The following is a 27,113-nucleotide window of genomic DNA, read 5'->3' on the forward strand; positions in this document are numbered from 1 at the left end:
CTCTGCCCCTGTTCTAAGAAACAGTGATTCTATTTAGATGATTCATCTGTTTGTTTGTTTGTTTGTTTTAAAGTGGTGGTTGTTATCAGAAATGTCTCCCATAAGCTCATATTTTCAGCACTTGGTATCCAGTTTTGGGTGTGATTTTGAAAGCTATAGAGCTTGTAGGAGGTGGGGCCAGACAGGCAGAGTAAATACCCGAGGTAGCCTTTGAAGGCTATACCAGCACTGGGTCTTGTCTAGGCTCTACTTCCTTTCTACTATCATGTGAATAAGAAATGTCCTTTAATTCCTATTGGGGACGGAACGTCCCCTGACTGCCATGCTGACCTGAGCTCTCTCTGAAGCATAAGCCGGCATAAACCTTTTCCCAACTTCAGCTCTTTCTGTTAGGCCTTTTGTGTCACAGTGCTACAAAAGCTAACATAACTTAAATGTTAGTTTAAATCAACGGTTCTCAACCTTCTGAATGTTGTGACCCTTTAATACAATTCTTCATATTGTGGTGGCCCCCAACAATAAAATTATTTTCGTGGCTACATCATAACTATAGTTTTGCTACTGTTATGAATCGTAATGTAAATATTTTTGGAGTTAAAGGTTTACCAAAGGGGTCACGACCCACAGATTGAGAATCACTGGTTTAAATAAACAAGTAATAATTCCTTTTGCCACTGATGTGTTTTGATGTATGAATATAATCCCAGAAATAAACATCATTTCACAATAATGAATAATTCAATCTGCAAAAGCTGTATTACACACATCCTACATCTAAGAAGGGGGTTTTCATTGGGTTACCAGTAGGCTCAGGTATTATATTCTTGGTCCTTAACTGATGATGTTGTTTTAGGAGGTGGTTAAAAACTTTAGGAGGTGATGCCTACTTTTAAAAAGGAGGTCATTGTGGGTGCAACTTTAAATGTTATACCATTCTCTACTTCTACATAGCCTTTGCCAAACACTCCTATCATGGTACATTACATTACTGCAAGACCCAAAGTATGAATCCAACTACCCATTGTGCAAACACTTGGAAACGCTTGGCCAAAATAAATCCTTTCTCACTTAAGTTGCTTTCTAGGGAATTCTGGTCAAAGCTAAAGAAAGTAAACAAACTCCAAACTACACAAGTTAAAGATCCACACAAAAACATAAACAAATACTGCATAGTCTAAACTCTATTACAATAACTGACACAGATGAAATAGAGACAAAATGACTGAAGCCTGGAAGAACATTATCAATCAACCTGGCTTCATTGATATTTTGGTGGCTCTTTTACCAACGTTATATTTTTGAAATCTTTATTAAAATAAATTAGTTGGATGGAGCTGTGTGAGTTAAATTCTAGGCTCTATTCCAGCACCATGCTGTTTTTGGTACCATGCCTCTGAAGTATACTTTGAGATCAGATAGTCTTGATTCCTTCTGCACTGCTATTTTTGCTTAGGATTGTTTTACATACTTGGGAATATTTGAGGTAAGCTATTTTTAATGATTTTACTGGTTGTTGGGACATTACAGGCTCAGCTTCTGCTACTAGGTGTCTTCCTCCACTGCTGATGGTGAGGGTTTGTCAGTTTATTCTGAGGACATTTGTCCCCAGCTCTCCCTTGCTAATCTGTAACTTTCATTAAATGTAATGTCTGGTGTACCATCCTTCACCTCTCTATGTATGGTATTCCTTTATTATTTTCTGCAGTGATGGCTTGGATACCATAAATTCCCTTAGCTTGTGGTTGTCTTGAAATGTTCTTATTTCTCCATCAATTCTGAGATGACTGTTGGATGTAACAATCTTACTTTCAGGGTTTGATGTACATTATTCCATGTCTTCTTGGTGTTTAGTGTTCTTGATGTGAGAACTGACATCATTCTTGAGGTGTTTATCGTTTATTGAGTTGATATTGTTTCCCTTACAGCTTTTAATAACATTTCTTGGCCCTGAGGTTTTGACACCTTGAGTGTCATGAAGAGGTTCTTCTCTGTCCATGCCAATTTAGAGTCCTAGATCCTTTTTATGTTGTAATGTCCATTTCTCTGTTTTCTATGACAGTTTTATGAATAGGATGTGTATACCTTTAGATGCTCCCTCAGCTTCTCTTACCACCCAATAACCCTTATTTTAACCTCTTAAATGTATCACAGAGTTCTTGAAATTTTTGGTTATGCTCATTGATTTTCTTTCTTTATAGATGTCAGAATATATTACCTAACACTTACCCTCCATCCCTAAAATTCATTTTTTTCTTGTTCATATCCAATTATGCTTTCTACTCTGTTATTACTTGCTTGATTAATTAATTTCCATGTTTGGTTCTTTTTTCGGCATCTAGCTTCCATGCTAAATTTTCTTCCACGGTTAATTCCACCTCCAATTAACATAGCTTATTTACATTCATTTTGCTAGCTTTCTTGTTCAGGTCCTGAACTGATCCTGACTTCATTCATTAGCTTGAATGCTCATTTATCCTTTTAAATTCTGTATTTATTTTTATCATGTGTATGAGTGTTTGCTTACATGGCTATGTTTTTACTGCAGGCATCATCAGTGACTATAGAGTTCAGAGAGCATTGGATCCCCTGAAACTAAAGTTACAGGTGGTTGGGAACTGAACCTGGGTCCTCTACAAAAGCAGCAAGTGCTCTTAAACACTGAGCCATCTCTCTAGCCCCGATCCTTTTTGAAAGTAGGACTGTGAAATATTTTTCTGGATTTTCAGCTAGCTCATTATCTTTGGATTGTAATACTGAAGAATTGTAAAACTGTGGAACGGTCATAGTGGCTCTTGTTTTTTGCTTTTTGTTTGTTTGTTTGTTTGTTTGTTTTCTAAATTGGACAAAGGTGGCTTTTTGTCTCATAGTTTTCTGTTTCTCTGCAGTTTGATGGGTCCCACTTACTGTTTGCTGCATCTTATTTGACTCTTCCTGGTGAGTTGTCTTCATTTAAATTTGTGTTCTCTGCTAGTAGTTAAAAGGGTTGGTGAGATCTTTTCCCATTCTGTAGGCTGTCGCTTTGCCTTGTTGACCGTGTCCTTTGCCCTACAAAAGCTTCTCAGTTTCAGGTGGTCCCATTTATTAATTGTTTCTCTCAGTGTCTGTGCTACTGGTGTTATATTTAGGAAGTGATCTCTGGAGCCAATACATTCAAGACTACTTCGACTTTCTCTTCTATCGGTTCAGAGTAACTGGATTTATGTTGAGGTCTTTGATCCACTTGGACTTAAGTTTTATGCACAGTGACAGATATAAATTTATTTGCAGTCTTCTACATGTTGACATCCAGTTATGCCAGCACACCATTTGTTGAAAATGCTTACTTTTTTTCATTGAATAGTTTTGGCTTCTTTGTCGAAAATCATAGTTCATAGGTGTGCGGATTAATGTCAGGGTCTTCAGTTCAGTTCCATTGGTCCACATGTCAGTTTTTATGCCAGTACCAAGCTGTTTTTATTACTGTAGCTCTATAGTAGAGCTTGAAGTCAGGGATCATGATGCTTCCAAAAGTTGTTTTATTGTACAGGATTAACACATGAACTGTGAACCAATAGCTGAGGAGCTCTCATGGAACTGGAGCAGGCCCTCTGGATAAGTGAGACAGTTAATTATCTTGAACTGTTTAGGAGGCCCCCAGGCAGTGGAACTAGGACCTGTCCTTGGTGCATGAGCTGGCTTTTTGGAACCTAGGGCCTATGCTGAGACACTTTGCTCAGCCTTGGTATAGGGAGGAGGGGACTGGACCTGCCCTAACAGAATCTACCAGACTAGGCTGACTCCCCAGGGGAGATCCTGCCTTGGAGGAGGTGAGAATAGAGGGTGGATTGGGAGGGAAGGCTGGGGGGTGGGAGGAGGGAGGACAGGGGAATCCGTGGCTGATATGTAAAATTAAATTAATTATAAAATAAATTTTTTAAAAAAAAGGGATGCTAGCCACAGTAACAAATATACTCTGACAGCAGTTCCACAGTTTACTTGCAGTAGAGCACATTTGTGTATTTTATTTGTGTCCCTAATAAGGTTCCCAGACAGTGGCACTGTAGAAATGTTGTTTGTGGGGCGTACGTGTGTGTGTGTGTGTGTGTGTGTGTGTGTGTGTGTGTGTGTGTGTGTTGTTTGTTTTGCATTAAAGATACCAATAATTACATAATAAAATGAGAAGGGAATGGAAAAAGGGGAAAGCAGAAAATTATAAATGAAAAGACTATATGGGTTAAATATATGAAAAGTACTTTAAAAAATTGTAGAGGTGATTCAGAGAAAGTACAAGCATAAAACCCTATTTGGGCTATTTGGGAAGAATATAAGCAAAACAAACTAAACAATTAAAATATAAAATAAAGATGTAAATAAAAATATGAAACAAAAGCATAATCTCAGAATTTCTTCCTAGTTGGAAAGTGGTTTCCCCCTCTACCATGACTATATCATTGTCAGAGTGAGGGGTGCTAGATTCAGTAATTCAAACATGTCACGTCAGTATGCCCTTCCTGCCCAAAGGGATTTCTGTATGGGAACTCTACTTTCCACCAGGATTCTCTGATCCAAGGCACCCCATAAGCCACTTACAACTTTGGTTGAAAGATCATCCATACAGCGGTTACTTCAACGGTGGTTTTGAGGAGATGCAGAGAGGCTCACTCACCCTTGTCACTAGGGAAGAAAGGTCTCTTCCCTTTCGTGCCTTTAAGAGACTATGCTCCACAGTGAGCTATGCAGTGCTGCATTTCAATGTAGTTCACTCGGGTGCGAGGGTGGGTGGGTTGTTAGGCTCATGACTCCTGGGCATCCATAAAACATCTCATATTCAGGTACCTATTTCTGGCTATCTCCACAAACTGATCTACTCCAGCCATCGTCTATATACAAGGTATCCATCAATGGCTGGATCTCTGACTATCGGTAGGTCTCTCTTCAGCTCGCTGCTATAGCGGCACCCATGTCCAAGAAAGAAGAATGCCACTCTAGTAATTACCACTGATCTGGGGCCAGTGCTAAGGAAGATCTTCAGTTGGTGGCTACTCTTAGACGTCCCTTTATGAAGTGATTCCCACCTAGACACACTTTTTTTTCTTCACCTGTTTCCCTGATGGGCTACTGTTTCTTATCTTGACTCTTTTATTTCACTGAGTCACACAGAAGTGACTTCCTTTATTTTTAATTGAAACAAAAACTTTCACAAAATATAGTCTGATTACACTTTTCCCCTCCCCAATCCAGATTCATCCTACATACCCAACTAATCTGCCATTTTACCATGGGCTCTAATACTTACAACAGAAATCTAGCAAGTCTGAGCAAAGTGTCCCAGCATAGACTTATTAGATTTCTGTTCTTGGTGTAGGGAGGAGGGGACTGGGCCTTCCTCAGCTGAGTCTACCAGGCTGGACTGACTCCCCAAGGGAGACCTTGCCTTGGAGGAGGTAGGAATGGGGGAGGGGGTTGGGGGGCAGAGCTAGGGGGTGGGAGGAGGGAGGATGAGGGAATTTGTGGCTAATATGTGAAATTAAGTTAATTATAAAGTAAAATAAAAAGAAAGAAAATACAGCATACACTAAAAAAAAGGAAAGAGAAAAAAAAGAAAGAAATCTAATAAGTCAGAAACCAAGAGTTTCATTAGACTATAAAACCAGACCTACAGCCAATTCTCTATTAATTCGGGGGTTGGGGGAGACCTGGAGGTGGACATGAAAAAACCAAAGTGAGACTCTAGATCTAGCACAAGCGGGTAGCTGGGATACTCATTGGCACAGCTCCAGTAAAATTTGCCTATTTGGACTTAAGAAAAGCTGCAAGTTGGTCCCACCTCAATGCCACTTCCCTGAACCTACATTGCTTCTAACATGTCTGAAGCCACAGTTACATTATTTCCTCTGCTGGACATTCATTTTTTTCATTAAATATTTATATTAAGTTGCAAATATGTCCAAACATGAGAAACTTATAAGGAAAAGCACCTGGAGAACAGAAATAAGATAGATGCTGAAGCAGGGCGGGGGGAGGGGGAAGAGACAAAAATTCACCTTATGCTTTACTATATCTGTTTCCCACACAGGGAGAAACTAAAGTTTCTGGTGCCCTTACTTGAACTCAAGAAAATTTACTTTACTGAAGATCAGTACCTTGAACTGTACTGTATACATATATACATATTTTTTACTTAGCTACTCAATTATGCACCCATATATTCTACTAAATTATCACTCACTGCTGTGTTAAAGTAGACTGCATATTAAATATCTATTTGTTAATTACTTAACAATTTTCTGGTATACTCTACTGAACTACCACTCACTGCTAACTGAGGTAAAGAATTATACAAGTTCAGTTTTGTACAGAAAATGGGGGAAAGAGAAAACAGAGAAGCCCATAAAGAGAAAAAGTCAAGTTCCCAATACTTGAATACAGGTGGCAAAACCTGAAGACCATGAATTTCATTAGCCCACCGGGTCTGGCTGATGGAGGCCATATGGCTATCCCCATGGCACAGGAGAATGAATGGAGTCTTTAGTGTATTGTTGTCATTGAAGCTGATTTGCAAGTGTGGCAGGCACTTCACTGGTTAGTGCACACTAACTGACCATAATGCTAACTATTATCCTCAGGCACCAATCTACACTGTTTCACAGCCTATAAAGAGTACTGCAATAGAGAACTCTTTAGCTTAAGTCAAAAGGAACAGGATTACCTTGTTACAGACTTAACAAAGTCAACAGGGGTTAGAAAAGATGGACACTGCTCCTTGCTGCATCCTAAGGGCACTCAGCCTTTTCCACCTACACCTGTCTCTACCTGTATGCTTGAGATGATGGCAGCTCCAGGCACTTCCCCTAATGCCACAGCCTTCCAGCACATCCCTGGCATTCATCTTCCTTGCTGCTGATTTTTATTTCTATTATAAAATTACACTAGCAAGAATTTAGAATACAAAAATAAATTTTGTAAAAACACACAGTACATATGTCTACTTAGTAATTAAAAATCAATATTCTCTAAATGCAATCTTTTCTTCCAGTCCTATTGAATGGCCACACTCTGGAGTTGACAGAAACTTCACTTTGTTAACAATTTTTAACACCAAAAAATATTTTTACTATCATAGCCTAAAAATATAGTCAATGAATTCCTTTCTACTGCAAGCATGCATATATATGTGTGTGTATGTATATGTATATATATACATAAACATATATACACATATAAAGTGTTAGTAAAGACAAAATGACTAGCATTTCTAAATCTATACATTTTTAGAAACAATTAAACTTACTTTTATTTAAAAAAAGCAAAATGTAGCATATGAACTTTTTCATTATAAAGTAATAAAATTATTTAAATTACAGTCAATTTTAAACAAAAGATAAATAATGTCATCAACTTAATAAAAGGTTTTAAAATATAAGGTCAAAATAAAAAATACATTCTAATGCTACTTCATATATAAAAAGAAACATTTATTTATACTTCTAAAACACAGCTATGAGAATCAAGCTACTATAACTACTAATAAAGATGTTATAACCTATTCTTCAATGTGAATAACAAAACATTTTATTGATTCTATGAATTAACATGCTATTTTTGCCTTGCATTATGAAAGTCCAAATCACATTCCTAAACTGTTGTAACTTGAAGATTCTGACTGTAATGAACATAAAATGGCTAAAGTGCATCTGGAACACAGCTACAACCTTCTTGCCTCATGACCCCTAAAATGACCTAACAGGCATTCCCACAATTAGGAACAGCTAAGGCTACACCAGCTATAATTCATCCTTGCTTTCCAACCAATACGGTACTGGGATACAATTCAGGATAAATTCTATAAACAAAGAAGTTATTCTAATATTTTCACTACTACATGCAAAATGTGCTAGAGTGTGCTTTACTGCAGATATCAATACAATACTGTTTCTTAAAAACTGAGAAGGGCATGGTGGAAGTAACAAAGAGAGAAAAAGTATAAATTCCAGGAAATGACTGCAAAATTTGTTCTGTTAAGAATAAAATACAAGGGCTGGAGAGATGGCTCAGTAGTTAAGAGCACTAACTGCTCTTCCAAAAGACCAGGGTTCAATTCCCAGCACCAAAATGGCAGCTCAATGCTATCTGTAACTCCAGCTCCAGTGGGTTCCGACACCCTCACAGAGACTTACATGCAGGCAAAAAACCAATGCATATAAACATAAAAAATAAACATTTTTTAAAGAGAATAAAATACATTAATATAAATTTTACATGTTAGCCAATATGTATTTTATCTAAATAAACATGTGTGAAACTCAAATTGAGTTCAAGAGACAATTATACATACATAAACACTTTGGGTCTCTTACAATTCACAGCAGTAGCCTGAGAAAAGATGGACTTGGAGATCTCCGGAAAATTGCTCACACACTATAATTACTCCTGCCCTTACTAGATGGAATAACTGCTTTAAAATATAAGTCACACCACATCACTTGCATCCTTAATCTCCAATGGTCTCCTAATACACTGAAAAGCTAAATACTTCACCATGGCCCTCAATGCCTTAAATATGATTGGTCTTTTGCCTTTCTTTCCAACCCCAAAGTCTACCAGTGACTCTGAGCATAAACAAAATGAGCCAACTTCTTCCCATGTAGGACCTTTAACTTAAGTTTACCAAAGGTTTTTCAAGATTTGGGTCCTAAGCCAACTAGATAGTCCAGTGGGTTAAAGACACATAACACCCAGACTGAGACATGACTCCTATCCCCATGGCTGTCTCCCACAAGTTGTCTTCTGACACCCACATGTACTCTGTAGCCTGGCTGTACACACACACACACACCCCTCATGCACACACACACACACACACACACACACACACCACAAACACCTACCTCCTCCTATCACTGAGGCCTATGCAGTGTTACTTCCTCAGAACAACAAAACCCCAGCCTCTCACCAATGAGACTTGGCACATATCTGCTTATTTGCCAGCCAATGCCTCTTCTGAGTTTTTTTTTTCCTAACTTAATCTGATTATTGTTCTGTTTTTCTTTTTTAATGTAAGCTCCAGAAAGGCAGGTGCATTGACGACTTTATTTGCACCACAGCACAAACCTACAACAGTGTTGGGAACATACCAAGTACTGAATAGATACTCATGAAGTAAAACAAACAGCAACATGGAAGCAGCAAGATACAGATTGACCTTGGTGTGCTTTCTGTTCCAACCATTGGAAGTCACCTGGAACAAGGGTGAGATAGGAGGAAAGAAGGAAAAAGGAAGAGGACTGAAGGAAGGAGATGCCTGTTAGAAACCAATGGACTAATGCTATGTGTGAACAAAACACAATATAATCTGGAGAAATATTTATATGTTTGTTTGTTTATTGGGGGAGGCACATGCCACAGCATGCATGTAGAGGTCAGAGGACAATTTGTGGAAGACATGTGAGTCCAGAAGACTGAAGATGAGATTGGTGCCAGGAACCTGCTGAACCTAGACAACATCTCTAAATGTTGCTTTGCCTTTGTAACAGGCATATGACCAAGAAATAACAACACATTATATGTACGAAACATCTACATCCCTCCCAAGGGTAGAAATTGGAAGTTAAAAGAAGGGTGTCAGGGCAGGGATGGTAATGTCATATAAAAGGTCTATGTGGCTATCCCTAAAATCTAGTTTTCTCCAGAACTGGCCATCAATTCTGAGTGCCATGTAAATACCCTGCACTTAATTCCAACTTTTGTTTACACTACCTAAATGTGCTTCTATTTTAAAGCCAAAGCAACTATAAGAGACATTTAACAAGGAATTTGAAATCATGCCAGTGAAGAGTTAGAACAAGACATTTAAGTTTATGGACTGTGATGGCTGGCATTAATGATCAACTTGATACAAACTAGAATCACCTCAGACAATATGCCCATTAAATAATTATCTTCGTCATTTTAGTCCATGGGCATATCTGTGGGAGTTTGTCTTGATTGTTAATTGGTATAGAAAGACTTGGCCCATTCCCTAGGCAAGGGGTCCTGGTCTATGAAGAACAAGAGAAAGCTGGAAGCAGAAGCAAGGCAGCAGCATGGGCATTTGTTTCTCTCTGCTTTAGATCATGGATGTGATGCTTTGAGTTCCAGCCTAGACTTTACCTCAGCGAAGGACTGTGACTTGCTATTGTAAAGCAAATAAACCCTTTCCTCTCCAAAGTTGCTTTGGTCAGGATGTTTTATCACTGAAACAGAAATGAAATTAATGCTGCACGTACTGTAACTAGGACATGGACCTACTCCAAGTGCTACAGAAAGAAACTACACAGAGAGCAGCAAAGAAAGAAGTTCTGTCATTTGGTGTCAGGTATGGATTCAAATCTTAAATTTACCATTTGTGAGTCAGAGTGACTAAATTCATAAATAGTCTGTTTCATGAGCTGCCACTTGAAAATTCAACAAGATGGAAGATGTTAAAAACACAAAGCTTCACTAAGGGCTCATTCAGTAAATGTTAATTCACACCCTGTTTCCAAATAAGAATATGAGTTTAATGAAAGAATAAATCAAAGTCAACTCTAGCAATTGTCCGAAAATAGATGCCTAAGTCTGTCCTATTATAAATTCTGCAAGGCACACACACTAGGAATAGCTTTTATATTATTTTTAAAGTTGGCTATTGGGTTAGATACTGTCCCAGTGAAATAAGTATAATCCCAGGATGTGTGAATGTGAACTTAATGGAAACAGGATCTCTGTAGGTATAAAAGCTAAAGTTGTACTGTATTAAAATGGGCATTTAATCTTATAACTTACCAGTAGCTTTATGTGAGAGGGAAAAGGAGTTCATTTACAAAATTATACAGGCATAGACCAGAAGACAGTGTCATGACTGAAGCAGATTTAGAATAATGCAGTGGTAAGCCAAAGACATCAATTGTTGCAAGAAACTGGAAAAGTGCAGGGAGGACCCCCAATCCCAAGACTTCAGAGGTAGCAAGATCATGCAACATGCTGCTTTTAACCTCTAAAACCAAGAAGAAATAAATGTCTGTTGTTTCAAGCCACTTAATTTGTGTGGTTATTTGCTATGACAGCCCCGAATGACACAAATACCTCTAATAATAAAAAACAAAAGGAAGCTATTTCTCTTGACATGTGAAAATTATAAAATTTCAAGTTTAGGTGTCCATAAACAAAGTTTTGCTAGAACACGGCCATGAAAATCACATGACTTACAGAGAGGGCAAAACCAGCCACCTGGATCTAAAAACCAAGGCTTGACGATTCCTGGGCCTGTGCTTCAATGCCTAGAGCAGGAATGATCAACTTCCAAGGAGATTTGCTGAATACCAAGGAAATGTGGCCAAATAATTACTAAGAAAAGTCAATGAACGAAAACCAAGGAGCTAGAGTTTTTTATCATGTGAAACAGCTTAAAGTTTTGAAATAAATCAAGATTTGTCAAAAGCATAGCAACAGATAAAGAAATTATCAATAATAGTCTGATGCCTCTGTGAAATAAATTATATTACACCAGTCTTCAGTTATGAGGAAACTAGGTGTAATGGCAAGAACAAAACTAATGATTTATTTGTATTATGTACAAATTAGGCAGAAAATAACTACTAGAAATCTACTGGAACTACTATCAAGTAGATGTCTGAACATGCATGTCATAATCTTAGCATTCATTTGTATCAATCCTGTTAAGACAATTCAACTAAATACATCCAAAATAAATGTCATAATTTAATGGCATTTAAATAATTAATTTAATTTTCTAATATCTGTATCCAATTAGGTTCAGGAAAGTTTCAAGAGGGCCACCCAGTAATAAACACAAAATAAACTGTGTCTGCTGCCCTGTGAGTGATAACTTTTACGGCTACCTCGGTTTCAGATGTCAGAGTAATGACTTCCATACTCTGATTAAAATGCAAATTGAAACCACATGTTAGAAAAGGGAGGTCTTCAATGTCACTGTTTTCTTTTAAACATAATAAAACTGTAAAGGCCAACAATCATCTAAATGAATTCAGTCAATTTCAGGTATACAAAAAATAGAATTCTATATTCCAAACTATGATGAAGTATGCATTTATGCCATATATAAACATATATACACATATGATATATACACCATTGACTAGAGAGGGTGGTGAAAACTACATAACAGAATGAACATTTAAGAATAACAACTAGGGCCGGGCTGTGGTGGCGCACGCCTTTAATCCCAGTACTCAGGAGGCACAGCCAGGCAGATCTCTGTGAGTTCTAGGCCAGCCTGGTCTACAGAACAAGATCCAGGACAGACACCAAAACTACACAGAGAAACCCTGTCCCAAGGAAAAAAAAAAAGAGTAACAACTAGAAAGTAAGTTTTAAGTCTCTTTTTTTTCACCCAAAGATTTAAATGCTAACAGAACTAAAATCTTTAATCTATCATATTAAGATATATATAGTGATATTTTGGTTTTGTTCATTAGCATGTTTAACAAAACTTGAGCTGATAAGGTGGACCAATGGGTAAATGCTGCCACATCTGATGACCTAAGTTCAATTCTTGGGACCACATAGTAGAAAGATACAACTCACTCTGCAAGTTGCTTCCAACCTCCATATGCACACAGTGCCAGCATGTGTGCATATGCACACATACATACACACAAATATAAATAGATGAGATAAAAATTCTCAAATGCCAAACTCTATACCAATAAATTTAAAGTTGACAAGCTTTTAAGACTATGCCATAACTTTCCCTGAAATCTTCTCGATTGAGACTCAAGCATTTTCATAATGAATTAAAATACAGAAAACTCTACTGAAAATGCTATGTGCATAAAACATACTTTACACTATAAAGCAAACATTTGAAAATAAAAGTAAACTTTTCTTATAAATAAGTATTCCCAGAAAATAAATCACAAATATTCTAGTCAAAAGTATTTCTAAATTTAGTTATCTAAAGTCAACTAAATATAAAATATTACTAGAAAAATCATTCCAGTAGAATCACTACATTTAAATTATTGCACAGTTTGCAGACCTTCAGAGTAGCAGGTGCAATGTACAGCAGAAGTACAAAAGCAGAGGTGAGTACTAATACACTTTAAAGAGGCAGGCCACAGGAAAGAGGTAAAAAAGCTAAAAACTATAGATCTCAGGCTGCCTTGACATTGGTGATCCTCCTGCCTCCACCTCCCTAGTACTGCAATTACAGGCATTCACCACCATGCTCAATCCATGTTTCTCTTTCCTTTTTTTTTTTTTTTTCTTTTTTTTCCCCCGAGACAGGGTTTCTCTGTGTAGCTTTGCGCCTTTCCTGGAACTCACTTGGTAGCCCAGGCTGGCCTTGAACTCACAGAGATCCTCCTGGCTCTGCCTCCCGAGTGCTGGGATTAAAGGCGTGCGCCACCACTGCCCGGCTCTTTCCTTTTTTAAGACTTTCCTATTTTCAATTATGGGGTGGTGATGCGCACTAGTGCAGGTGCCCACAGAACCCCGAGCAGCGTTGAGAGACACCTGACAGGGAAGCTGGACATTTAACTCAGCCTCTATAAGAGGAGCAATAGCCCTTGGCTGCTGAGCCGTCTCTCCAGCACTCAAAACTCCTACTTCGTCATCTATTAACTTCAGTCATATACTGACTCCCTTGTATATAAAGGGATATTAACACAACTTAAAATGCTTCCATTAATATCCCTGGGATAATATCCCTGCTCCTTTCTGAGGGGGGTAGGGAGGAGCTGGGAGGAGTGGAGGGAGGGAAACCGCAGGCAGGATGTAATGTATGAGGGAAGAATTTCAAAAATGCTGCCATCTCACTGACACTTTTCTTGTATTTCCCAGCTCTGTTCTAAAATTTGTTATTCCATTTGTCTGTGTGTGTATGTGTGCGCACACACTTGCGTGCACACATGTACATGTACTTCCACATATATGTAGAGGTCAAAGAACAAAGTTTAGGAGTCAGTTCTCTCCTTCCAACATGTGGGTTCTGGGAAAAAACTCAAGTCATTAGGATTACCTGCAAATGCCTTTACCATCTGAGCCACTTCAGCAACCCTATTTCCCAGCTTTTGTCTGATAAATGTCTGATAAATACACACACACATACACACACACACACACTTATAAGAATATAGCCAAATGTGTATATAAATATAAATATAAATATATAATGGCTTTATACTTACAGCTTGTTCTGAAGTTATAATTAAGCATTCTAAACTTTGTCCACTTGAATGATGCAAAATTAAAAACTATTCGAAATTTAATATTTAAGTACTAGGTATATAAAGTTCAGAATCCATAAGCTCATATACCTGTACATTAGGTGTAGCAAACAGGAACTGTGAGTCACTGCAAAATACTTTACACAAAGGCCTTCTCAGCTGTCGAGCAACCACTCAAAATCAACCACACGCTTTCGTACTTGGACCATCACCTACCTATGCAGCTCTTTGCTTCTCTGGAGTTTTTCATTGCTTTTCTGTTTTCTGATTGTTTCCATAAACATTTTTTTTTATTACACCATTGCATTTCTCTATCCTTAATCATGGATTTTCAATCATGAAACAGACACTGGATCATGACCTTTCTGGATTCACTGAACTTGAAGCAGCTTGTCTCAGGATCTGGCACACAGCTAGCTGTCTCTAAGATCCAGTCTTCTCTCTCTTTCCTGGAGGGTTAGGGGGTCCTTTCCATTTTGTTGGACTCTCAAATGAGTTTTTTGGTTTTGCTTTTTTTTTCCAAGCAGACTAGATGACAAGTAAACTCCACTGTCTGAAAGTGCCCCTCTTTCATGTACATTAAGCATCAGTTTCCCTGCTCATAGAATTCCAGGTTAGAAACCATCTTCCTTCAGAACTACAGACATCCCACCATTGGTTTTCAAGACTTGCTACTGCTAACTTGATTACATCTATATTTTCTCTAGATGCTTCCAAAAAGTTTCCTATACCTTACAGTTCTAAAGCCCAACCTGAATGTGACAAATGAGTCTGTTTTTTTCATTCATCTTGTTCAACATTCAATCGATTTTACAATGTGCAAAAAAAAAAAGGCTTTCTTCATTCATTCAGGGAAATTATACCCAATTATCTAGTTACTATTTCCCCCCATCTTATTTTCTCTCTCCTAAATTCCAACTCGTCAGTATACTCCATTTTCTCTTTTCCTAGCTTTCCATGTCTCACATCTCCACCTTCTGTTCTCCTTTTGTGACAATTAACCTTAGCTCTATCTTCCTACCTCTTTGTCATAGCTTTTTTTAATCTATCATTTTTGTTTATTTCTAAGAACATCTTTTACTTCTGTAACTATTTTGTTTAATAACTGCTACCACTTTTCAAAATTATTTTAAAAAATTTATTGGAGGGGCTTTAGCCTATTTCTGAATTTTGTGTTTTTTCTAAGATCAAATGTTTATTCAACATGAGCCTTCTGTTTTGTAGTGTTTAATTTCCTTCAAATGTCTCTTAATATTGACTTCGTATTCTTGTTCACGGTGAAAACTAGAGCACTACACACAATCAGGTGAGCATGTGTGCGTGAACATGAATGAATACGTAAAGAAAATGTCCTCTGCAGTTATGGGGTTAACTCTTCTCTGAAGAAAGGAAAACTGGAGTAAACATGAGCTGGGAACGGTGACTGGAGAAGTTCACTAACGGAATGAAGAGAGAACAGATAAGCAAGCTGCCGATGGAGACTTTCCAATACTTAACATCCCTCAATACTTTCACTCTTGGATGAAGTTATCTTACGCCATTCAACTCTTCCCTCCCATTCCTAAGGGGAATGACTCCACTCTTACAAATATATCCCTTTAATTAATAGTCCTGATCTTTACTGAGCCCTAGAACATCTCTTCAGAGTTCCAACAAGAACGGCTCCAAACCCTCTTATAGCAGCCACTCCAATGTACCGTATCCTTCCCTGGATTTCTATTTATAGTGAGATTATTTACTAGGAGTGTCGGGTCTCTTCCAGTAGTTTTAGACATGCTCTTTTTCACATGTTCATTGGGATTTAAAGGAATGGGGTAAAGGGCAAAGTAGTCAATGATGGACCAGTACAGAACCTCCTTCCAAGCTTTACCTTTTAAAAAGACAAGCTTGTCATGTGACATCTTTTCAGGATTATAACCTGCATCTGACATGCAGATGTATCTAACCACACATCACATCACTCTCTTTGATCAGTCTGTCATTCTTTGCTGGTCATATTCGTTTTCTTGCATATCGACAGCAAACCTCAATTTTATTCACAAGATAATTTCTGAAAAAAATAATGTTTTATTATTTTTATCAATAGCATAAAAGAAAGAATTTAGAGGGATTAAAAATATTTTACTATGCATTTCCAAATCCCTGTCATAAAAAAAATATCCTCAACTCCTCTATTTTGCCTCCACAGTAACATAAATAAAATTATTAAAAGCATCTAACTGTTAAATCTTGAAGAGTTGTTTAGTTATAATTATATAATAAATACCACTCAAGATATTCATTTTTATTCAAAACCACTACAATCATATAAAAACAGAACACCAACTGCTTTTTTAATTATTATATTATGCAAAGAGAGACATGGCAGAGTGTTAAAACAGACATGTATTGAATATGTAAATTTAGTTCAATTACTTAGGTACTGCAAAATCATATTAAAATATAAAGATGTGGGTCTCAACCTACTGATGTTTTCTGTCTTCATGGTATGTACTTCCCTAATACACAACTTTCCTAACAATACAGACAGTATTATCCATGCTGTGAAGACTTCACAGACTTGCTCATGACCACCATACTTGTTGTATTTATTGTTTAAAAGCAAAGAGTGACTGAAATGCCCGTGCGCTGCTAAGACTTGCCTGTGTTGCTTCATTGTCTTTGCATTCAGCACTATCCTGACATACTTTGCACAACTGAGAAACTAAGCAAGGAAAATGGGATGAGCAAGACTGCTGTCCACCAATAAGAGGTGAGAGCTAAAATTCTTTCACAGGAACACTCAAGTTGCAATGAAAAGAACTCAGAGTTCTCAGGGCAGCAAATCAGACGCAAGTAATTAGGTTACGTGGAAACTAAGAGGTATGAAAGCGGGAACAGAATTTTGGTCTCTGGGTCCACAGTAACTTGCCTTCCCCTTGCCCTTGTGGTCTATCTCTTGGTCTGTACCAGGTTGCTGCTACATTTTCAAACACAGAAACATCTTTATTGTATTACTGTTGTTATTAATCATCTGCCAAGAAAAATCATTACAAATGGAAGGCAAGACTTGGATTATGTTGCCACTGCACATTTTTTTTTAGCAAACATGCATTCCTTTCCTTTTTACTTTACTCTTCTATATTTCTTTTAACAGTCTCGGATAAATATATGATCAAATTTCGTGAAAAGGAATGCCTGTCTGCCTCCTGTAACTTTCAGGCAAATAATGGACATTACAGAGTAAAGGGGCTTTCATCAAATGACATTTTAAATTGAACTGGGTTTTTTCATCTTCTACTTTGTTAATCACTTTTGGAGATTAAAAAACATGGTCTGCCTTTGAGATCTATTCTAAGTGAACTACTACCTAGACTATACACCCAATATCCTTCAATTTTTCATTGTATAACTCACTTGTATAGCTCACTTTATTGAGTTAATTACAATGTATCTTCTGACAAAGTGCCAGAAACTCCAAAATCTAGGTATTACAGAATACATCTAAACAATTCTACAAATAGCCCATTTTCATTAAGCAATGTAATTAAGCATTATCATAAATTCTTACCATCTCCATGGATGCCTGCTAAGACATCCCAAAAAATGCCACAAGATAATACTGACAGAAAAAAAAAAAAAACCCTAATAGATTCTTCTTCTCACATGTCATTTAGCAAATGATGATATGCTCCGTGATTTAAGAAATCCCCATATAAAGTCCTAAAAAATATTAAACAAGTAATTTAGTGTTTTAAGATATACATTTCTAGGGCGGGGCGGTCGGTGGTGGCGCACGCCTTTAATCCCAGCACTCGGGAGGCAGAGCCAGGAGGATCTCTGTGAGTTCAAGGCCAGCCTGGGCTACCAAGTGAGTTCCAGGAAAGGCGCAAAGCTACACAGAGAAACCCTGTCTCAAAAAACCAAAAAAAAAAAAAAAAAAAAAAGATATACATTTCTAGATATTATAAAAAAAAAATAAGTTTTACCATTACCTGCAAATTCTTCTGAGGGGAGATTTTAGCATTATAATTTTTTTATTGAAGATTATAAAGATGATGTATTAAATTACAGAGTTTGTATCTCACCAAAAAAGCACAAGAAATAATACACAAAAATACCATTCTTTACTTCTGTTTATAAAATATTAAATTAAATAATAGTTATGTCAAAATAGATAAATAAAAATTACAAAATCACTCAGGGCATATGATCAAGAGCTACAAAATAAGAAATTTACCAATTGAACAAATGAATATTAATTCTCTTTCCTTTGCTTTTAATCACATGACACGAATAGTTTAATCCCCAAATGTATCAGCAGTGCCTACCCCCTAGACTGCGATGGCATAAATGACTTAATATAGAGTGTAGACCATGCTTCTGTCCCATAGGACTCTCAATGGCTGGCATATTTGTGCTAAACTTTTTAAAAAGCCCACTGCTGCATTCCAGAACTCCAGATATAACCTTAATTAAAGGCCAAAAATGAAACAATCAAGTTCTATACTACAACTGTTCTGTTAACAGTTATTGCTTGCTTTCACCCATTTAAAGTCTCAAGCGTTAAAGAATCTTTATACAGAATAGAGTAACCTGTAACAATAACTAACCTAGTGTCAGTGAGTTTTCAGAAGCTTAAGCATGACCAGTAGAACCTGAGAAGCCACATACCCCACTTTGTGTAGTCATCTTCATCTATGTATGTGGTAAGAAAAGCGCGGTTTGGTCTATTTAACAAGGTAGTGGACATGTTAAATGAAAAAACATGGGAAGAGCATGTTATGCAATTATTAAACATTGGGTTATATTACCACAAACCATTCAGATCATTAACACAAAATTACAAAGAGAGAAGAAAAAACCCCAAAGAATAAAAACAAATTTTTATAAAAACCCATTTTAAGTATCTTAAAGCTAAAATTTTTACTTTTTAAAAATCAAGGGAAAATGTACACCTTTCCTGAGTATTTTGTGGATTATTTAGGGAATGCAGGGAGAAGGAAATAAAGAATTAAGGATAGCATTAGCCCTTGCTACTGAGAATCACTTGCTATGGTCTACACACCTGCCAAACATGTATTGAGTAAATTATATCTAAAATTTTCATTAGCAATAACTTGTTTTATTCAGATTTAGTTAAAGAATACAGTGTTATAAAAGTGAATATCTAAGTTCAGTAAAATATATCTTCAGCATGTTCAAATCAGAAACTGATTTGAAATATTGACCTCATATTATAAATATGATGCAATGCTAGCCACCTATACATTATTTCTTCTTTGGTGCATTTTGGAATTGAGAGAGAGAGAGAGAGAGAGAGAGAGAGAGAGAGAGAGAGAGAGAGAGAGAGAGAGAGACTGACTGTGTGTGTCTGTGTGCATTAGTTATCCATATATACTTTAAAAGCAGTTAAAATTATTGTTCTGTGGATAAGCAAATGTACTTTCTCTTGTTTTCTTACTTCAGGGAATGATTCACGACATCACAGAAATACTGAGACAGAACTGAAATTGGAATTCATCTTACTCCCAGCCATGCTCTTAAATGCTTCACTCTTTTCTGGTTGCTGTCATGTGAGCTGGAACACCGCCAGTTCTCCTTGAGGGACTTCGCCCCTGCCACAGCGGCACTATTTCTAGACAGCCATGAATGACCAATGCAGAAGAACTGAATTCAGCCCATGCTCAGCCCATGCTCTCTCAGCAAGAATGGGAGTGAATTTGCAGGTCTTTCTACGAGGCTACAGATCTGCCATGTGAGATAGAGTGTTTGCACAGCCTCTGTCCACACAAAACCTAGCTGAATAATTTGACAAGTGAAACCAGAGGAGGTGTCAGGAGAACACAAGGGCATTCTGTTGTTCACTCCAATAAGGAAATATTTTGTCAGTCAATAAAATTTATCCCAACATGGTTCCCTTCTTTATCTCATTACACAGAGAATTTAAAAGCCACCTGACATATAGTATAGTAGCAATGGCCAAATAAATTACTTGGTATTTCAAATTATTCCAAAACTGTACTAGCAAAAGTTGACTATATTTTACTGCTAGAGCATGGAAAAACTCGACAATGCTGGAGAAATTTTTGTCGCTGTAAAAATGAATTTTTAACAACTTTATAGCAGTTAGGAGAATAAACTCTACAATTAAGAGCACATTTAGATAAATTTTATACACACACACACACACACACACACACACCTGTAAACCTGTTTGTTATACCCATGAAATGTTAATTTTCCTTTTAACCCTTTCCTAACATTTCCCATAACCCAACACCACAGGAAAAAGAAAACGTAGCTCCTCCCTCACTCCCAAGGTCCAGGTCAGAGGGTTCATGAGCTGTAGCAAGAAACCCCAATACCTCTAATGGAGGATTGTATCAGGGAATGTGAAATAGAGAAGTGAAACATTCATGTTCAGCAGCTAGTAAAAAGGGCTCTGCGTTTTCCTGTTCCTTAGAGGGCGTCCATGGAGACGAATTGGGCACAGGACACGGAGGGCTGCCCACAGCGATGAGGACCTGCAGCCCTTGTTCAGTGTCTTCTGTAATGCTCCGATAGAAACCCAACACTGGCCATCTATAATGAACAGGAATTTCCTGGCTCAATGTTCCAGTGCTGGAAAGCTCTGCAACACATGGAAACCACTAGAGAAAACCACAACCACTCAAAATGCCGAGTTGTGGAGCACCATGCTCCAAGGATACCTCTACAAAACACTGCTACATCTCAGGCTCGGGGAACATTGAAGAAGAGGGAGCAGAAAGATTATTATAAGAGCCAGAGGATCCGGGAGTGAGTCTGTGTCTCCCTGGAATGTCAGAAGCTACACATATAAAGTATCACCAACATAACTGCCTAATCTGCCTGAACAAGGACAACAAGAACAGAAATTCCAGAGAAATGCCCACGAAGCCTCACTGATGAGCTGTAAGCAGAAGAGGTGGCCTTCCCCGGGGAAGAGCACACCAATTGGTTGTCCAGTGCCAAACGGTCAGCCCTGAAAACATACATACAAGGATCATTACATGCACTGATCAGGTTATATTTACCAATATATATGTATATACACATGCATATATGCATGCAATAACAACTAGTGGGCAAAGAGAGAGACCATGTATTTGAAAGAGAGCAAGGAGGGGCACATGGGCTGGTTTGAAGGGAGGAAAGGGAAGGGAGAAATGTATGGAAATTATACTGCCAAAAATAAAAAACTACTGCCACTGGAAAGGACCTTCTTGGAACCTCATAATATAGCAGAAGACATCACAGAGCACACACAGCAGAAGGGAGACAGAGAAGCACACAGGGAGCAAATCCACGCCCACGAGCCCAATCCTTCAATAAGGCCCTCACCTACTGCTGAGGGAAAGGCTCTCGTGACCTAAAATACCTTAATAGTGCTGTGGATGCAATCCAGTGTCGATGTGAGTTCTGGAAGGACAAACATCCCAACCTGACATGCTCTTTAACCTGTCAACAGAGACTGTTTCTCCATTTGTTTTTTCTTTGGGGGGGAGGGTCAGTTTGTTTGCTTTGGGGTTTTTGTCTTTCCCTTCTGACCTCCTGTACTATTTTCTTTGTTGTTTTTACTTATATCCCATATACAATTCTTCTTTACATCAGCTTCTTTTAGATTCATCTATTTCATATTAATGAGCTTCCTTACATTTGATTTTTTTCATTTCATATGCATCCTTACTACCTCCCCATGCCAAGCAGTAAGCAAAGATACACAAAGACTAGGTGTGATAACAATGCTTGCCCAAAAGAAAAATAGCACCTTTTTTGAATGCAGGTCCAGCTGACCCTGTAGTAAACTGCCAAACCAATCAGAATAGGTCCTCTACTGGCCTCAGATTTCAATCTCTACCCATAAAGTTCCTAGAATGAAGAAATGATCCAAGCAGCCACACAGGACAAGAAGCAGAGAACAAAATTATCTACCAAAGTCATAATCCCTAGAAAACAAAACAATGTTTGTTCACATTCCAACATTTTATCCTCTCACTAGAAAACATGATCTAAAAATGCCTACCTTCTTAGCCTTTATCCATTCACACCCAGAGAACTTTTCATAAGTACTTGCTCTCAAGCTATAGTCATAATTATTTATTGAATTACCACCAAGCTTGATGAGTTGTGTTTGATACTAAGCTCCCACATGATGGAATGTGAGAACTGACTTTCAAAAGTTGTCCTTTTACTTATACATGTACATCACTGGATGGGCAAATGCGCACACACACACACACACACAATTTTTAAAATATTAAGAATAATATGAAAAGAGTATGAGTTAGAGAAGTGAAGGGAAATTTCTTTAACTATAGTAGCAGCTGATACTGGACTGAGATGTAAATCAGATGATACCAGTCACAAAAAAATCTGGAGTAACAGATTTCCAAGTCAAAAGATAAATGAATGTAAGGAGTTAACAGACCTTGAATATCAACAGAAAGGGGGTGGGGAACAAAGGAAAAGGAGCCACAGGAAGGTATCTGAGTTTGGCAAGAGCAGCATGGCATTCTAAATTTCAAGTATAGCATCAACATGCTCCAAACCATTTCTAAACATGCAGCTGCTGTGTAGACAACAGAATGCAGGGACTGTCAGGACACCATGCTACTGGATGCTCAGGAGAGATGAGAGATCTTACACTATGGTTACAACTATGCTAGAAGGAAGATGATAAAGTCCAGAACAGATGTGAGTAGAGTATGACGACTCCCTGGCGGATTGGACCAGGAGTATAAAGGGAAACAAAGTGTTAAAATTCTTGAGTCTCTGGTTTAAACCACTAGATGAATGTTTGATGCATATGGCACAAAAGGTGAGGCTCGAGGGAGTAATTTGAGATAATGTTTATCATTGTATTTCTTTTGGGCTCATCTATCAAGTTTCTCCAACTATTTCACAATCTTTCTTGTATTTCTTTCTTACCCTTATATGCCCAGCACAGCTGAAAATGAATATTTGTTAAATTTGATTACTGAAGTGGTCTTATAATAAAACTTGAATCAACATTTGCAAACCTTATGTTTAAAATATTAAATACAGATGCTCTATTCAAAGACACTGTGTGCTTAACACTGAAAAGTGAATGCTATAGGAGTCTACATATATATACATATATATATATACATGCTTATAATTTTAAAATGAACACACTATTAAATGATTGGTGGCATAAATGAAATTGTAAAACAAAGGTTCTTTTTGGAAGTCATTCAGAATCATCATATGCTAACCAGGTGTGGTAAGGGATATCAAGTCTTACTCTTTAGGTTTCAGATTAATTCTAAGAAAAAAAAATATCAGACTTTAAATAGCCTTCTCTATAGGTCCTTTTGGAAACTTTAAACTTTCATGTCTGAAATACTTTTTCTTAGAATTAAGCTAAAAATAAAATAAGACTTGACATCTTTTACAACACCTGATGCATATGGTGATCTTGACAGACTAGAAACCTTAGTCATTGGCACAACCAACATAATAAAACTCATGTGAATGCAAGCATAGCTTATGTGTTCTAAATCAGTGTGGCAAAGCAGAATCTTAGCAGCTGGCACTCATGTGGATAACTGCTTTTGGCATCAGAAAATTTTCCATCATTTCAATGCTGTTCTTTTGGGAATAAGCCAGAGAAAATATTTGATTATTTATTTTATAATTTTTAATATGCCTTTTATTAATCTGACCTTTGACAAATAATACACTGTCAATTTGGAAATCTAGAAAGCAGTATTTCTAAGTACACATTTCCACTCTAAAATATTTTAAACAGATTAGAATTAAATAAATATTAGTTCTACTGCTATAAGTCTGTTTTTTTAATGCTTATTATTAAAGCTACACAAATCTGTATTTTAACAACGAAGACTTACAGTGACAAATATCATCAGTATTGAGATTAGCTACAAAGGAGGTCAGAGGAGAACATCTCTCCAATGTAAACATCAGGAGAGCCAACCGTGTCTACAAAGAAGACATCAGCGGAGATATCCCCAGGTAGAGTTCACGCTTCTCTACCTATTGCCTACAGCGCCACCTCAAACACAACATTCAACATGTAGACTCAATTACATAGCACAAGCATTCTCATGACATGGTCAAGTCATCACATTAGGGCATTGAATTTTGTGGTTCTGTGGACTGGCTAAAATAGTAACTGATTTAATTTGGCAATCCCAACTTAGAGCATCTAACATATGGTAAATGCTCAATATATTTTTTTATCCTTCCTACCTTACCCCAACCTTTAGTCACAACTTGGTGACACTCAGGAAGGTAAAAATGAAATCCCTAGGCCAACAATAACATGTCTCTGTGGCACAAGTGTCTTCAAGACCTCCTCCTTCTCCAAAGCTCAAAACGAAGTGTTCATACTCAGTTTCACCTGAGCCCCACAACCACCAACTTTCAGTATTTATAATCTTTTAATCCAAATATCATACTAACAGAAGTCAAATACAGCAAATTTTGAAATAAATCCCTTCTAAAAATCATTCCTTTTGATGAGCACTTCATCTAACAAATCCATTCAGCAACTTACAGCACAAAGTACTCACCAGGCACTTCTCCAATCACAGTGCAGCAACGTGGCCCAAACCTTACATGAGCTTAAATGCCCAGAAAGACAACAAAACAGGAAGGGGGAAACATCAAATGCTCAAATATTCCACAGGAGAAAATAAAATGCATGTGCTAGGTTGTGCACATGTGGGGGGTGGGGGTGGGGCTGCTATTCTAAGTGGACTAGGTATGTGAGCCCTTACAAGGGTGACATTTCAGCAGTCTCAAAGAAGTGGAACAGCAAGATGTGCAGATACTGGAGACCAAGAAGAGCTGACACCAAGTCCCCACAGAGGATGTAGCTTGTCGTGCTTCACCAGAGGGGGCATGAACGAAGCAGAAAAGAGAGGAGGAAGGTAAGAAGGGCAAAGGGGCATAAGATCCTTCTAAGTCTTAAGAAAAAACTTCCACAATCTGTTCAAAGTCACATTTTTTTCATAAAATCTGCAAAACTAACCACCAGATATTACATCACTACCAAATTACATTCTGATTTATATGTCACATTTCACTTTTTGTGAACAACACAGACATTTTGGGACCCAGCTTACTGCTGGTTGAGTTCAGTATATATATTTACTTTGAGTTTATCAAAACGCATTCATTCATTCATTTTCCAGTTGCTTCTAGTTACACACAATTGATTGCTAGTGGTCCATGAAAGTGTGCTTTCCATCAACGCTACTATTCACCATTCTAACTTACCCCATTGTAAAACATGAGAAAGGCTCAGAAGCCATACTAACACATAAAAATGTCCACGGATGCCATGTTCTGAAAAGGTGCGGGCAAGTTCTTCCTAAGAGCAGACATTTAAAGTGGTAAGGAGAGAGCCAGGTGTTGATCTAGACCTAGCTTAGATACAAGTTCTCTCTTGTCAAGAAAATGGGGTGAAGACAACCACAATTACTGTAAATGTATCAACATCAAAATGTTATGAAGTCTTTATTCCTAATGGAAATTGTATAACCAGGTATGTTTAGAATTTGCCTTTTTTAAATTTTTATTTATTTGTTTGTTTGTTTGTTTGTTTGTTTGTTTTGAGACAGGGTTTCTCTGTGTAGCTTTGCGCCTTTCCTGGAACTCACTTAGCCAGACCAGGCTGGCCTCGAACTCAGAGAGATCCGCCTGCCTCTGCCTCCCGAGTACTGGGATTAAAGGCATGCGCCACCACCGCCCAGAGAATTTCTGTCTTTAATTTGAAACACAGTAAACCTGCACATTCAATTGCAATTTTAACTATTCCAACTACCTATAATTTCAAATATATATTTATGACCAATAACGCAAAAGGAAAGACTGAATATGTTATTTTTTTCTAGTCATAAAAAAGTCCTATTATAAAATCATCGCATGAAGAACTGAAAAATGTATAAACAATGAACAATGGAAAAAGTAGTATGGCCAGGTGTGGTGCATGCCAAGAACCACAGCATTTGGATGCCTAAGGCAGAAGGATTAAGGATTCAGGGCCAGCTTGGAATACACAGCATCCTTCAGGCCAGCTTGGACTACACAGCAAGCCCCTACTGAAGATGGGGAGAGAAAGGAGAAATATATTGACTGATTTTACGTGTTTTTCTAGATTTTATTATGTCTGATACATATCTTTTTAAAGTTACAAAACCATCATTCAAAGTGAATGCTAAAATGGACCAAGCAGCATATTAAAAACAATAACCTAGGTTCCAGTTCCCAATATGCACACACAGGTAAACAGATCAATTAAATCGAGGCAAAGATAATGAAATACAATCAGGAGTCAGCTGAGATGAAAAAGTGGGAAAAGACTGAAAAGTGAATAAGAAAACATGGAGAAGAAAATGTGACTTGAATACTGAGACCAAGGAAAAGCAGTTTTTAACGAAAAAAGCAAAGTAAGTCCTGATTTCAAAGCACCAACAACCTTGCCAGGATAAATTCTTCAAAAGAAAATCTTAAAAACTGAGGGAAAAAGAGATTACCTTAAATAGTAAAGCCAGACTGACAACAGACTCCAAAAGGTGTCTGCACAGAACAAAAACAGAATTATTATTTTTAGGTCACTGCCAGCTTAGAATTCTGTATCTAGCAAATTATTGTGAATTCAGCATATACTTCTCAAATTCTACTCAAGTCAGACTCTGCCTAGGTGGTTATAAGACAATGAGACATAAAACAGGAAAAGCACCTAACTGGACAGAGCTTACAGAGTAGAAGAAGTCTTTGTTCAAAAAGACTAAGGACAAAAAATTAATCCTTTAATTGGTCTCCGCTCTCCTGGTATCCTGGAACTTCTTTTTTATTGCAATTAGAAGAGCTTAGAACACTGGAGTTCCTACAGTAGATATTTTTAATAACTTA

The 27,113-nt window shown here is 37.5% G+C and overlaps 1 protein-coding gene and 1 long non-coding RNA gene across 7 annotated transcripts in view; both read right to left on the minus strand.

Moving 5' to 3' along the window:
* Nucleotides 1-27,113, minus strand: part of Tmem135 (transmembrane protein 135) — a 202,108-nt gene that overhangs the window by 126,284 nt on the left and 48,711 nt on the right. The gene's annotated exons all lie outside the window — the stretch shown is intronic.
* On the minus strand, nucleotides 1,291-18,115 carry LOC143267666 (uncharacterized). Its single transcript, XR_013043050.1, has 2 exons — nucleotides 16,078-18,115; nucleotides 1,291-15,643 (listed from the first exon to the last, which is right to left on the minus strand). It is a non-coding gene; the product is annotated as an uncharacterized LOC143267666 (long non-coding RNA).

Source organism: Peromyscus maniculatus, chromosome 1, assembly GCF_049852395.1.
Source record: "Peromyscus maniculatus bairdii isolate BWxNUB_F1_BW_parent chromosome 1, HU_Pman_BW_mat_3.1, whole genome shotgun sequence".
In the NCBI taxonomy this organism is placed as follows: domain Eukaryota; kingdom Metazoa; phylum Chordata; class Mammalia; order Rodentia; family Cricetidae; genus Peromyscus; species Peromyscus maniculatus.